Here is a 12,288-nt window from a genome sequence, read left to right on the forward strand (position 1 = left end):
AGGTAATGAATGACAGCGAGGAGACGATGTGCCAAAAGTTTGAGACTATGTCACTGTGTGTTTCAAAATATAACTCAGAACTGTATAAACTCTCATTGACCACATTTAGCAGGTGTGCGCACACGCAGACGTAAGCGAAACGAGACCGCTCCAGCTGAGGATAGACAGAGAAGGAGGGAGCAAGATGGATGAGAGGAGATGAAAGGCGAGACGGCGACACCCACCCGCCAACTGACAGAAGAGAAGATAAACGATAAAAAGCAGAGAGAGAGACTTTCTCCGCACTCTTCAGATGTACTGACAGCATGACCTCCTCTCTCAGCTGATCTCATCCTTCTCCCACACTGCTCTCCTCACTTCTCCCACCAAGCATCCATCTCCTTTTTTCCCCGCTCTCCTCCCATCTCAGCCTCTTCTGAGAGATGGATCTTCTGTTTGACCTTTTCATCTTTTCTGTGTAACAGCTAGACCCCAGCCACTTTGGGGATTTTTAATATCAGTGGTGACACTAACGATAAGTGTAAAAACTAAAAATCACTAGTAAGACAAAGAACCCTTGAAGGCTACATTGTGCAGAATGGGCGTATTAAGCTGAGTATGAGATTGGACAGCTGGTACCACTCATGCCTGTATATTAAATATAAAACTTGAACACAGAATCAAAAATCTAAGATTGTGTGGTTTTCATGGGCTGGAAGTTGAAGAACTTATCACACATTTTAACACACATAACACTTGAAAATGTTGAACTATTCTTTTCTGTTGTGTTATTACGGTTGTGACCTGAAAGTCGGTGATCCCCACATGCTTCAAGGAGTCCATCATTGTTCCTGTCCCGAAGAAACCCCACCCTGCTTCGCTCAATGGCTATCGCCCTGTAGCTCTCACCTCAGTAGTGATGAAGTGCTTTGGTCAGAGAATTCATCATTTCTTCACTACCAGACACACTGGACCCACTACAGTTCGCTTACCGTCCAAATCATTCCACAGACGATGCCATCTCTCATCTCCTCCACACATCACTCACTCACTTGGACACTAGAAGGGGGAATTATGTTAAAATGCTCTTCATCGACTACAGCTCTGCATTTAATACCATAATTCCCTCCACACTCACCACCAAACTGGAGCACCTGGGACTCAGCTCATCTATGTGTCAGTGGATCTCCAACTTCCTAACTGGCAGACCACAGGCAGTAAGGATGGGCGGACATGTCTCAGCCTCCATCACTCTCGGCACTGGAGCCCCCCAGGGGTGTGTTCTGAGCCCCCTGCTGTACTCTTTATACACATATGACTACCACTACCAGCTCCACCACCATCATTAAGTTTGCTGACGATAGTGGACTTCAGCACTAAGCACGAGAGGAACTACCGGACCCCTGTCATCAACGAGTGCCCAGTGGAGAGAGTGGACAGCTTCAAATACCTCGGAGTTCACATCACGCAGGACTTGTCATGGTCCTGTCACATCAACACTGTGGTGAAAAAGGCCAGACAGCGTCTCTACCACCTCAGATGCTTGAGAGACTTCCGACTGCCCTCCAAGGTGCTCAGGAACTTTTACTCCTGCACCATAGAGAGCATCCTGATGGGAAACATCTCAACCTGGTTCGGGAACAGCACCATGCAGGACAGACGAGCTCTACAGAGGGTTGTGCGATCAGCTGAGCGCACCATCCACTCCGAGCTCCCTGACTTGCACTCAACCTACAGCAGGCGGTGCTGGACCAAGGCCAGGAAGATCGTGAAAGACCTCAGCCATCCCAACAACGGACTGTTCTCTCCGTTGAGGTCAGGAAAGCGATTCCGCTCCCTGAAGACCAACACAGAGAGACTGAGGAGGAGCTTCTTCCCGCAGGCGATACGGTCTCTCAATCACACCACCACATAATACTGACCCACACATATGGTTCTTACACACACACTGGACATTCTGGACTTTGTTTACACTAATTCGATTAGATGCGTGGTCATCTAATCGAATCACTTCATCACTAAATCACTTTAAGCATATTTGCACTGCACAAGACACTTACAAATGTGGATTGCACAACACTGGACATTATATTTCTTCATTTCCATTTAATACTTGTACAGCTGCTGTTATTGTATATATATATATATATATATATATATATATATATATATATATATATTTCTTCATACATTCGTATATATTTCTATACTTTTTGAAGCAGGACTTCACTTTATGGGGTTTTTTCTGATGATCAAGTGCTTATGTGTTGAGTAAATAAAAAGTTTGTAGCAACATATTCATTTTCATAAATGTCAGCACTGTAAAATGTAAATTTCAGACTAAACTGGGCAAGGTAGTTGAGCAAAAGTTTGGCTAGGAACAGACGGAGGTTCGGATAGATGTGGACTCCCCAGCTGAGTGACTGTTATACTTTTTGCTGGATTATGTAATGTATTGGTGCCCAAATCTGTGCAGACAAGATCACACGTTCACAACTGGCAGGCATGTGAGTGTACACACATAGAGTCTTGTATTCACCCTACAATGAGGAGAATTACAAGTAATTTGTCTGGAATTAAACAATGACCGTGCTGAGGATTTTACAGACAATATGATTAAATAAAGATTGCAGATGAAACAGTAATGCCATCAGGCTCTAATAAAGTCTCCTCTAGCTTTACTTTTATTCTCTTCCCTTATCTGTGTTTTTCACATCCTTGTTACTACGACGCTTTCCTCCACCTCAGTGTGTTACCATTCTCTCTAGCTTTCTTTTCACTTCCCTTGGCCCCTCCCTCCCTGTCATTCTGTCTGTCAGCAGAAGGCTTTTAACCCCTGTGCCCTGGAGGTCACACTGGTCAGACTGGTTTAAGTGCTTTAAGTGTTCCCAGGCCCATTTAGACTAACAAACAAGACCAAAAAGACACAAAGTAATCCCTCTTCTTTGCTTTTTTTCCTCTCCTTTCTTTCTGTCAGTTTTCTTTTTCTCACTTCGGTTTGTCATTATATATTCAGGCACATCTGGACAGGTTGTGGGCGTCAAACCTGTGAGCATCAGGTAACGTGTCTGTGTGACCCCAAAGACCAACCCAGTCAGAGACTTTAGACTGGTTCAAGTGTTCTCAGGCACATTAAACCATTATCAGTGTTGCCAACAACACTGATAATTGACAAAGCAGACTAAAATCCCCCACTTTACCACCTTTCCTGCTCTGCCCTCGTTTTAACCCGTTTCTTTCTGGACCTTTCTTCACCTCTTATTTCATCCTCACTGACTGTTTTCTTTTTGTCACTTTTTCACTGTGTATTCTCCACCCATCTTCCTCCCACTCATTCTTTCACTAAAAAAAAAAAAGACTTGATCTCTGTTTTGCTTTAATTATGTGAGCTTACATGTGAGAGTTCATTCTAGGTTCAAAGGGCGCTGTAGCTATCAGGGTTCAGGTTATAACACTTGACAGATTAGGTTAAACTGACCACTGACTTTAGAACAAGAGGTCAGAAGTCAAGAGGGTGGAGATGAGCTCTATGCCACACAAGCAGATGGGAAAAAGGTATGTATATTTAACTGCATTTTGATTTCCACTGAGAAATAATATAAAAACAAAATACTGATATTCAAATCTGAGGGATACCTGGCTTGAGTGCAAGTATGAGTGTGGAGCCACAGATGTCACTCTGTAGCAGAAAACACCAACAGTGTGGTGTTAAACATTGACCATTGACCTATTCAGGTCAGGATTAGGTCACATTACTATGTCGGGTCTGTCCACTTAACCTAATGTCCACTCAGAGATACAAAAATTGTACTCGTAGAAGAATTTGCTTCTTTAGATTAAAGCACAATAACATAGGCTTTGATAATGTGGATGACTCTGTTGCAACATGTGTGCAAATGATCTAATATGGATGAAGACAAAAATATAGTGAAAACCTCTTTATGTATCCATTTTTTAATCATTTGTATGACTAGATTCAAAGATGGGCCAGAGCTTATCCCACCTGGCACACGGCGAGAAGCGAGATCCACCCTGATTGGGTTGCCAGTTCATCACGGTGAAAACACAAAAAGACATAACTATTCAAGGTCATAACATTACTTACTACTAATTCAGAATTACAAATTAATGTATTTGGACTGTGAGAGGAAGCCAGAGTACCAGGGGAAAACCCCCTCAGGTACATTACAGGGACAACATGTAGTCGCCACATAAAAAAGCCCAGCAGACCAACAGGTTCAAACCCGAAACTTTTTTGCTCTATAGCAACGGTGCTAATCACTGCAGCACTGTGGTGCTGCGAAGGATCAAGAAGATTATTTGCAAATTCAGAGACATTTAAAAGACCAGCAGCAGCTGAGACAAACAGGGTTTTGAGTGTATTTGTTTCTGTATCAGCAGGCAGACTCAAGCAACTTGAACTGCTTAGACAAAAGAGTGGAACAGCCGGAATAGACCGGCAATGGTGAATATCCATTTAATGGTATTAAAAAAATAAAATATGATAGCATATAAATACAAATCCATCATATTATAATTGACTGATTTACTGCACTTGAAAAAATAAACTGCACATGAACATGTACGGTGATAAAAATCAATTGAATGTAATTTGACTGTTCCTAATTTGCAAAAGTCAACACGTGTGAGTTCCACAAGAAACATACCTCACAAAGACAAGCACTAATCTATGAATGCATCCCTACTGAACCCTAAAGAACAGCAGCTGAAATAACTGTAAGCAGTTGTAAAAGTAACAGCTACAGAAAAAGGAAGTGTGCGGGTGTACAAAGACTGCATTAGACCATCAAAACAACTAAAACACATTGATAATTAATGATTTCAAATAAAATACACACAATCAATGCCAAACTATTAAACTACAAAGTTGGCGTGTGTTTGATTTCTAAGTTAGTTTAAAATGTTGGACTTCTTCTCTACTTTAATACTGTGTCCCACGCTAACCACACAAAAACACATTCTCTCCAAACAGAAAGATTAGCTCCAAAGTTTTTGATTGTATAAGAGTTGTATATATTTATCTTAACTGCAAATATGTTTGAGTATATTATTGTTATTGCACACAACTTCAATAACAAGTTATGTATTATGCATACCTAAATGTTTAGTTGTCACTCTAATTTCAGTCCAGCTAATTGCATGTTCCAGCTGATAAAAGCCATCTAATCACTCCTTTGCCATTTGACACTGACCTTAAAATGAAAAGAGCTACAGCCTAAGAGTACGTCAAATTATAAAAAAAATATGATATTATCTGCATATTACTGCATACAGTCAACTACAGAGAAAAGACAATGAACAATAATGAAAGGGATTACGGAAAACAGGGGAAGTAAACCGGAATAACAGGAGGAAGATGGCATTTAAAGTCACTAAAGGGCAAAATGACAAATGAAAGAGAGGAGGAAAGAAAAGAAAAGATGGAAAGGTAGAGAGAGAAGGGAGAGAGCGAGAGTAGGAAGGCGAGAGTGAGAACAAAGGAGGCAGTGTGTGGTGAACAGGGGATTGAGTTGCCATCTGAGACGAATAAAAACTGGAATAACAATAAAAGTCAGAAGGCGCTACCTCCCCTCCTCTTTGCACAACCAGTCCTCATGCATGTTTGTTTGTGCGCGCGCACGCACACATGCATCACCACTGGTCGTTCTTTATTTGCAGTAAAGCACTGTGTGACAAATCTCAGCAAAAAAGTTTGGAAATAAACTTGTGTTGACACTTGCACTTACAGTGAACACACACTCTTGCAAACAAGCGTGGACGCGAACTGAGCTGAGAATCAAAGACACATGGGGCGGCAGCTAACACACAAACAGATACGCAACAGCTGTAGCAGGGAAAAAAACATACTGTTTCCACGGAGACGAATCCTGTATGCCAAAGATTTTAGAAAGTGCATGCGATGTTTGCATGTTTACATCTGAGCAAAGACAAACCTTGCATGTTGCATTGTAGGGAAATAATAAAGGAGGAAACAAAAAAAGAAAAGTGATGAAAGGCAGACACGCGAGGTGTCGTCCCTAACACTGTTATTGTTTTTAGTGTTGCTAGTGTTTCTCAAAATTGCAGCCACATTTCCTTATAACACCTGCTCCTTCGTCACTTGTATTTGTAGCTGTTTTTCCCTCCGGCTTTGTTTCTTTTATGCAAAAATGGTCAAAATGAGTCATGAAAAGAACAAGAGAAAAAAAGAGAAGCAGGGGATTTGTACTGTACATAACTGAGAAATAAAGTTCTCTAAAGCTCTAGATGTAGTTGCTAAAACACTAAATAAAATAGACTGGAACTACACGTCCTCATCTTAGATCAGGGGATTTCAGTTTTTAGTTGAATGATGACCATTACGAAAACCTTTGCTCCTTAAAATTGGCTTCATTTTTGCAGTAAAGTCAGGACATCCTCACTGGAGGAAAACAGTTTTTAATTTAAGGGCATCTGTACATTTTGTTTTTATTTTATCCCAACAAATCAAAACCAAGTGACACATCTGTCCCGTTAACAAGGGATTGTCAGCAGTTGATGGGAACGGTTAATGTGTATCATGGCAGCAGATTTAGAAATGTGATTTAAGAGCTGTTATTTCTGTTATTCAGCTGCAGCAACCTTTATTGCTGCACCAGTCTCATCCAAACTTGCTGTTTCTGTGGTTATTTGTTTCTGCTTCTGGCATGGGAAGATGACATGGCATTTATTAATCTCAGCAACAAAGTTCTGACTGCCACAGCTATTTTTATTCCAACTGGTAAATGCTTTTAAAAACAGGAGACCAATTTAAAGAGCTGGGAAACAAAAACAGAAAAAAAAGCCCCAACTTGGGTGCGTTAAGTCCAGAAGTCTGACTCAAAGCTACCTGTTTTTACCTCAACAATAAAGCAGTAAAATTAATTAAACATTTCCAGGTAATGGAAATAATTTTTTTACAGCATTGTATTTTTAATGGTGATAGCCAAAATGATTTACTTCTGTGTACATGGTGCACTGTTTACACCAGGCGCTATTCCATCTACAGCTCAGCAGCCACTTCCCCTGCAATCCATAAAGCAGGGTGCAATTTTCTGGACAAATCACAGAGTAAACTCTGGCTATGTGACTGGGATCCAGCTCCTTTAAGTCATGTCCTGGTATTCATTACAACTCACAAAGCTTCCATTAATCTATTTTTCCTTATTTCCAGGACTTTAACTGATGTAAAGCACTCGCCTTAGGGCCAAATCTGACCACTGAGGGTCAGCAGAAGTGGTTCAGCTCTTGCAGTGCTGATGCACGCCAGGCTGGCCCAGAGCAGGCCAGCGAGAGGCAGAGAAGGGAGTTAAGAAAGGAAAAAAGAATGACACAAAGTGTATATATATACACTGTGTGTACATAAGCAAGCAGTGGGGATGGTTAGGGTTAGGGTAAGACTCCATGAAGTGTAATGTAAGTCATGTAATGTCCTCTGCAGCTATGGAAACATGATTGTATGCAATGTGTTTGTGTGTGTGTAGCACCTCTCATGTTTCGCAGCAGAGAACTGCTGAATGACTACTGAAAGCCAGCGCCAGATTTCTGTGTGCAGGAAAACAAAAGAGCGTGACATAAACACACACACACTGCTACTTTACTTTGATTGTGTTTGTGTGTGTGTCTATATTTGAACAGTGCACTGTGTGGCACGTGCATGCATCCATGGTTATGCATGTGTGAGTGCTGAAATGAGGTCTGTGACAGTATGTGTGCCTATGTGCTTGACTGCGGGCTTCTGAATCTGACCCGTCTGACCGCTACCCAAACTCATGTAAACAAAGCATCTCTTTAGTGGTGTAAACGTGACAGTGCAGTGAGTCAGAGCTTCTGATCTTCCATATAAACGGTGAAAACTTCAAAACAGCTGCCAAGAAGAAAAAAAACAGAACAAGCAAACCATCCAGATGAGCCTGGATTTTTTTTAACCTGTTTTGGCTTCATGTCCAATAAAGTTGCTTTTGATTTTGTTGGATTTTTTGGGGGGGGCAAACGTTTTATTGTCTGTTCAGACATGGAAGTATTTATCCAACCAACTTATTCTTAAGCTTTTAGTTTGTTTATTCACGACTTGGGAAGCTTTAAATAAGAAGTCGTTCATGACCTTTGCATACTTGCAGTGTGTTATTCAATTGCAGCAATATGTTGACCGCTCCAATCAAAGGGTCTAAAACCATCTTGTAAAAGTCAGCCACTGATTATGTGGTTCATTGCACAACCTTGTTTCCAAAGAAGTTAAAAATTAAAAACAGAAATGCAGTCATTCACAAATCGTTTAAAATTAAATGTAATCAAAAACACTAACAAGAAAATGTACTAAATGTAACTGTTTTAAAAAATGTGTGTTGATTTAAATTTGATTCAAGCAGTGCTGGACGGGGATAATACAAACTAAACCAGGAGAAACACACAGCCGTGAGGGAGATCGCGACACAGGACAAGTTTGACACAGGAGTGGAGGAAAGGCAGACAAGTGAGGGGACACAAGAGAGAGGAAGAGACAGGGTGTGAGGGGGGACAAGAGAGCGAGAGGGGGACACATGACAGGCTGGTAAAACATGGATAAACATGACAGACAGGAGAGCCATGGGATGAACACATGGAGGGGAACATGGGAACAGAAAAGGGAAACAAGAAGGACACAGGACAGAGACACAAGAGGAACCTAAGAGGAAAGGAACCAAACAGGGAACATAAGAAACTCAAAAAATGGAATAAATTCAAGACTACTAAATGAACCTAAATCATAATATAATACAAAATGACACCAAAAACACATGAAACTCAAAATGCTACATCAAATGACCCAGAACCATGACAAGCAGAACTTCTAAAAGAGTTATTAACACAAGAAAAGTCCTCTAATGTAGAGAAACTATGGAATATGGCATATTTCAGTCAGCAACAATACTCAGGTAGGCTGTGGTACTTAAACAATGTTCAGGGTGCCAAAGGGTGACAACAAAATGTTGCACAAACCACCAGAAAACCATTGATGCAAGGCAGGATCGATCCATGTTGCTTACACCAAATTCTGACCCGACCCGACCATTAAAGTTCATAGCAGAAACCGCAACTGGACTACGCAATGTTTTTCCAATCTTCTTATGTTCAGTTTTGGTGACCCTATGTGAACCGTAGCCTCAGTTTTCTGTTCTTACCTGACAAAATAGGCAACTGGTGTGGTCTTCTGCTGCTGCAGTCCATCTGCTTTAACATGTTGTGCATTCAGAGATGCTCTTTAGCATATCTCGGTTGCACTGAAAGTTTTTTTTTTTTTTTTTAATTAGTGTTGCCTTCCTGTCAGTTCCGAAGATGACTGGCCATTCCCATCTCTGTATTTCTGTGCAGAGAAGTGATTCTCACTGGATATTTTCTCTTTTTAGAACATCCTCTTTAAACCCTGGAGATGGTTGTGCAGGAAAATGCAAGAAGTTTGTGAAATACTGAGACCAGCCCATCTGTCACCAGCAACCGTGTTACATCCAAAGCTCCTTAATCCAACTTTCTTCCCAATTCTGATACTTGGTTTAAACCTCAACAGGTCTACATTCCTCAGTATATTAAGTTGCTCTCATGTGATTGGCTGACTAAATATTTGTGTTAACAAGCAGTAAAATATGTGTACAAAAGTGGCTGGTGAGAATTGAGCAAATGTGGTCCACCTGGAATCTTATATACATGTTATTTTCTCGAACTGCATTTTGAATAAGTTAGGATGGAGCAGTAAAAAATGTGAAAAAAAATAATAATAATAATGATTGGAGATATCCAAATGAGGATACTGCTGACATACATAATATACACTTCTAGCACTGTAGCATTAGTAGTAAAAATATACATATGGAGAAAGTCTGGATTAAAACTGATAGAAAAATAGAAAAGGGCGGAATTAAATGTGTAGCATAAAATATGGCAAATATTATGAAATACAAGACATATGAAAAGGGATCAATATTAATGAAAGCTGACACAAGAATTTAATAGAAACTGTTGTTCAAAAAGTGCATCATGGTTTCATTAACAGCTGGACGGGTCATGTATAGTATATGTAGAGATAAGAATGCCTGTGGTAAAATGCATTACATTTCTGCATGACACTTTATGAATCATGGTAAACCAGTGGTCACTTTGAGTCAGAGCTCAGAATAAATGGATGGTGTTCAAACCGCCTGAGAATACTGTTCACATCTTGAAATCATAAATTCACAGTCCATTCTGGTCCTTCTCAAAAAACTCGGGGAATACTCCTCTGTGATGGATGACTGTTTCGGCAAAAGCCGAGACCAGTCTTAAAGTTAAAAAGAACCATGTTCTGGAAATAAACCAGCTTCTGTGCCTGTGTGCATAGGTTCGAAAAATGACAGCCAACACCATCCACAATAACTTGCACAACCTCTTGTGCGTCATTTGACATATGACCACATCTCTAGTGAGATTTACACCCTCACAGGGACAGTTCTGTAAATCACAAGACAACTTGAAAGTGTTTGGTTTGTACAAAACATTAAACTGCAAAATGCCAACTAACCAAACTACAAAGTGAGGCAATAACCTCAGTTACCTTTCTGGAATGAGATAAAAGTGCCATGATAAAGCTGCTTTTTTTGTTTGGAGCAGCTTATTCAAGGCTGCATTTTGGGTGTTGTTAAATTTGGCACACTAGTCAGTTACAGGATTCATTCCTAAAAGTTTGTTGTCACACACAAGAATTCTTCAGAGACACACCATCCGTGTTGATACTGCATGCCATCTGCGTCATATCAATGAATCATGACTTTTTTTCTGTGCTTTTTTTTTTTTAAAAAAAAACAAGAAAAATGCTTCTCATTATTTTAATGACTTAGACTTTGATTCCACTGACAACAATGCTCATTTTAGCACCATTTACAACAAGAAATGACTGGGTCCATGCTATAATTATGTCACTCCTGACTTTATTCTTCACTCAGTTGCAGATTGCTAAAAGCAAAATATGGACAGCACGTTTGTATGTGGAATGGAGTCCAATTTTGAGTCTGATAGCAGATTTTAAAAGATTTTTCCTAAGCTGTCTTAGCGTGAAGACATATTCTGATTTTCTGTGTTTTTGAAAAGTGACACATTCTTAAAACTCTGGTGGACAGTCTAAAAGAGCCATAACACAAAAAGACTCTGGGTGGCATGAAGACAAACAACATCTAAATGCTTGGAAAGCTTTGTGTAACCACAATAGCAAGAATCTGGACAGATGCTCATATGCAGCTACTTAGAAATATGATCTCGATACCACAGAAGAGAGTGACCAGAACAGCGAGTTTGAAAGACTGGCCGTTCTTGTGGTTGTTGATTTATAAAGAAACATCTAGCCTGAGAAAAAAACTGTTGCACAAACTCCTACTGATCCGACTCCTACTAATAGTAAGAAACTTATTACTCACTTGTATTGTTTTTATTGTCTTGGGAAGCTTATAATTAAGCCTCTTAAGAAGATTAAACAGATACATAAATGCAGCAGAAGAAACCACTGGTTCAAACTACTGGCAATCTGTAGGCGTGACTGAACGCTGCTAAGATGAAGAGTCCCAGTCCATATGTAGACTAACAGGCAGCGCAAAGCACTGACACCAACAGGGTTAGAGGTTTAACTCCCAATAGGCCCACACATTTTTAAAAAGTATGTTCTCATCGCACTATAAGGATGTTCTGATAAAAAATAAAAAAAAACTCCCTCCAACTGTTTTACATTATGCACACAGAGTACATGTTAAAAAAAACCAAACATAACAAAACAGAGGACATACAGACAGCTCAAAGTGGATGGATGGATGAACATTGTATTACAGGATGAATAATGTTCTTTTAATGAGCCGACAGAAGATATCACTGTTTGGGGTTAGTAGGCTATGTGTGTGCAGTGTCTGGGTAATTCATTTCAAAGTTACCGCTGTATGGGCTCAGTGGCCAGCAGCTAGACTAGAGAACACATAAGACTAAAACTGACTGATAAGAGCTGAGAAAATAAACACACACCTCTCACTCTGTTGAGGCCAACGCATTCATCTGTAAAAGGAGGAGGATTGGATAAAATTTGTGTGTGTGTGTGTGTGTGTGTGTGTGTGTGTGTGTGTGTGTGTGTGTGTGTGTGTGTGTGTGTGTGTGTGTCCTCAAATGATTCAGAGATGGACTGAGGCTGCAAAAGAACAAAAAGTGATCGATGACACTGGATGATGAAAGATCATACACCAAACCAGCTGCTTAGAGTTTCCATAAAAATGCAGTCATTGTATTCCCCTACGATCCACCCTTACA

General features: G+C 40.3%; 1 protein-coding gene across 2 annotated transcripts in view; it reads right to left on the reverse strand.

Annotated features, from left to right (window-relative positions):
* The window catches only part of bbs9 (Bardet-Biedl syndrome 9), a 174,548-nt gene that overhangs the window by 132,896 nt on the left and 29,364 nt on the right, over nt 1-12,288 (reverse strand). The gene's annotated exons all lie outside the window — the stretch shown is intronic.

Source organism: Neolamprologus brichardi, chromosome 11, assembly GCF_056152115.1.
Source record: "Neolamprologus brichardi isolate AB-2024 chromosome 11, ASM5615211v1, whole genome shotgun sequence".
NCBI lineage: Eukaryota > Metazoa > Chordata > Actinopteri > Cichliformes > Cichlidae > Neolamprologus > Neolamprologus brichardi.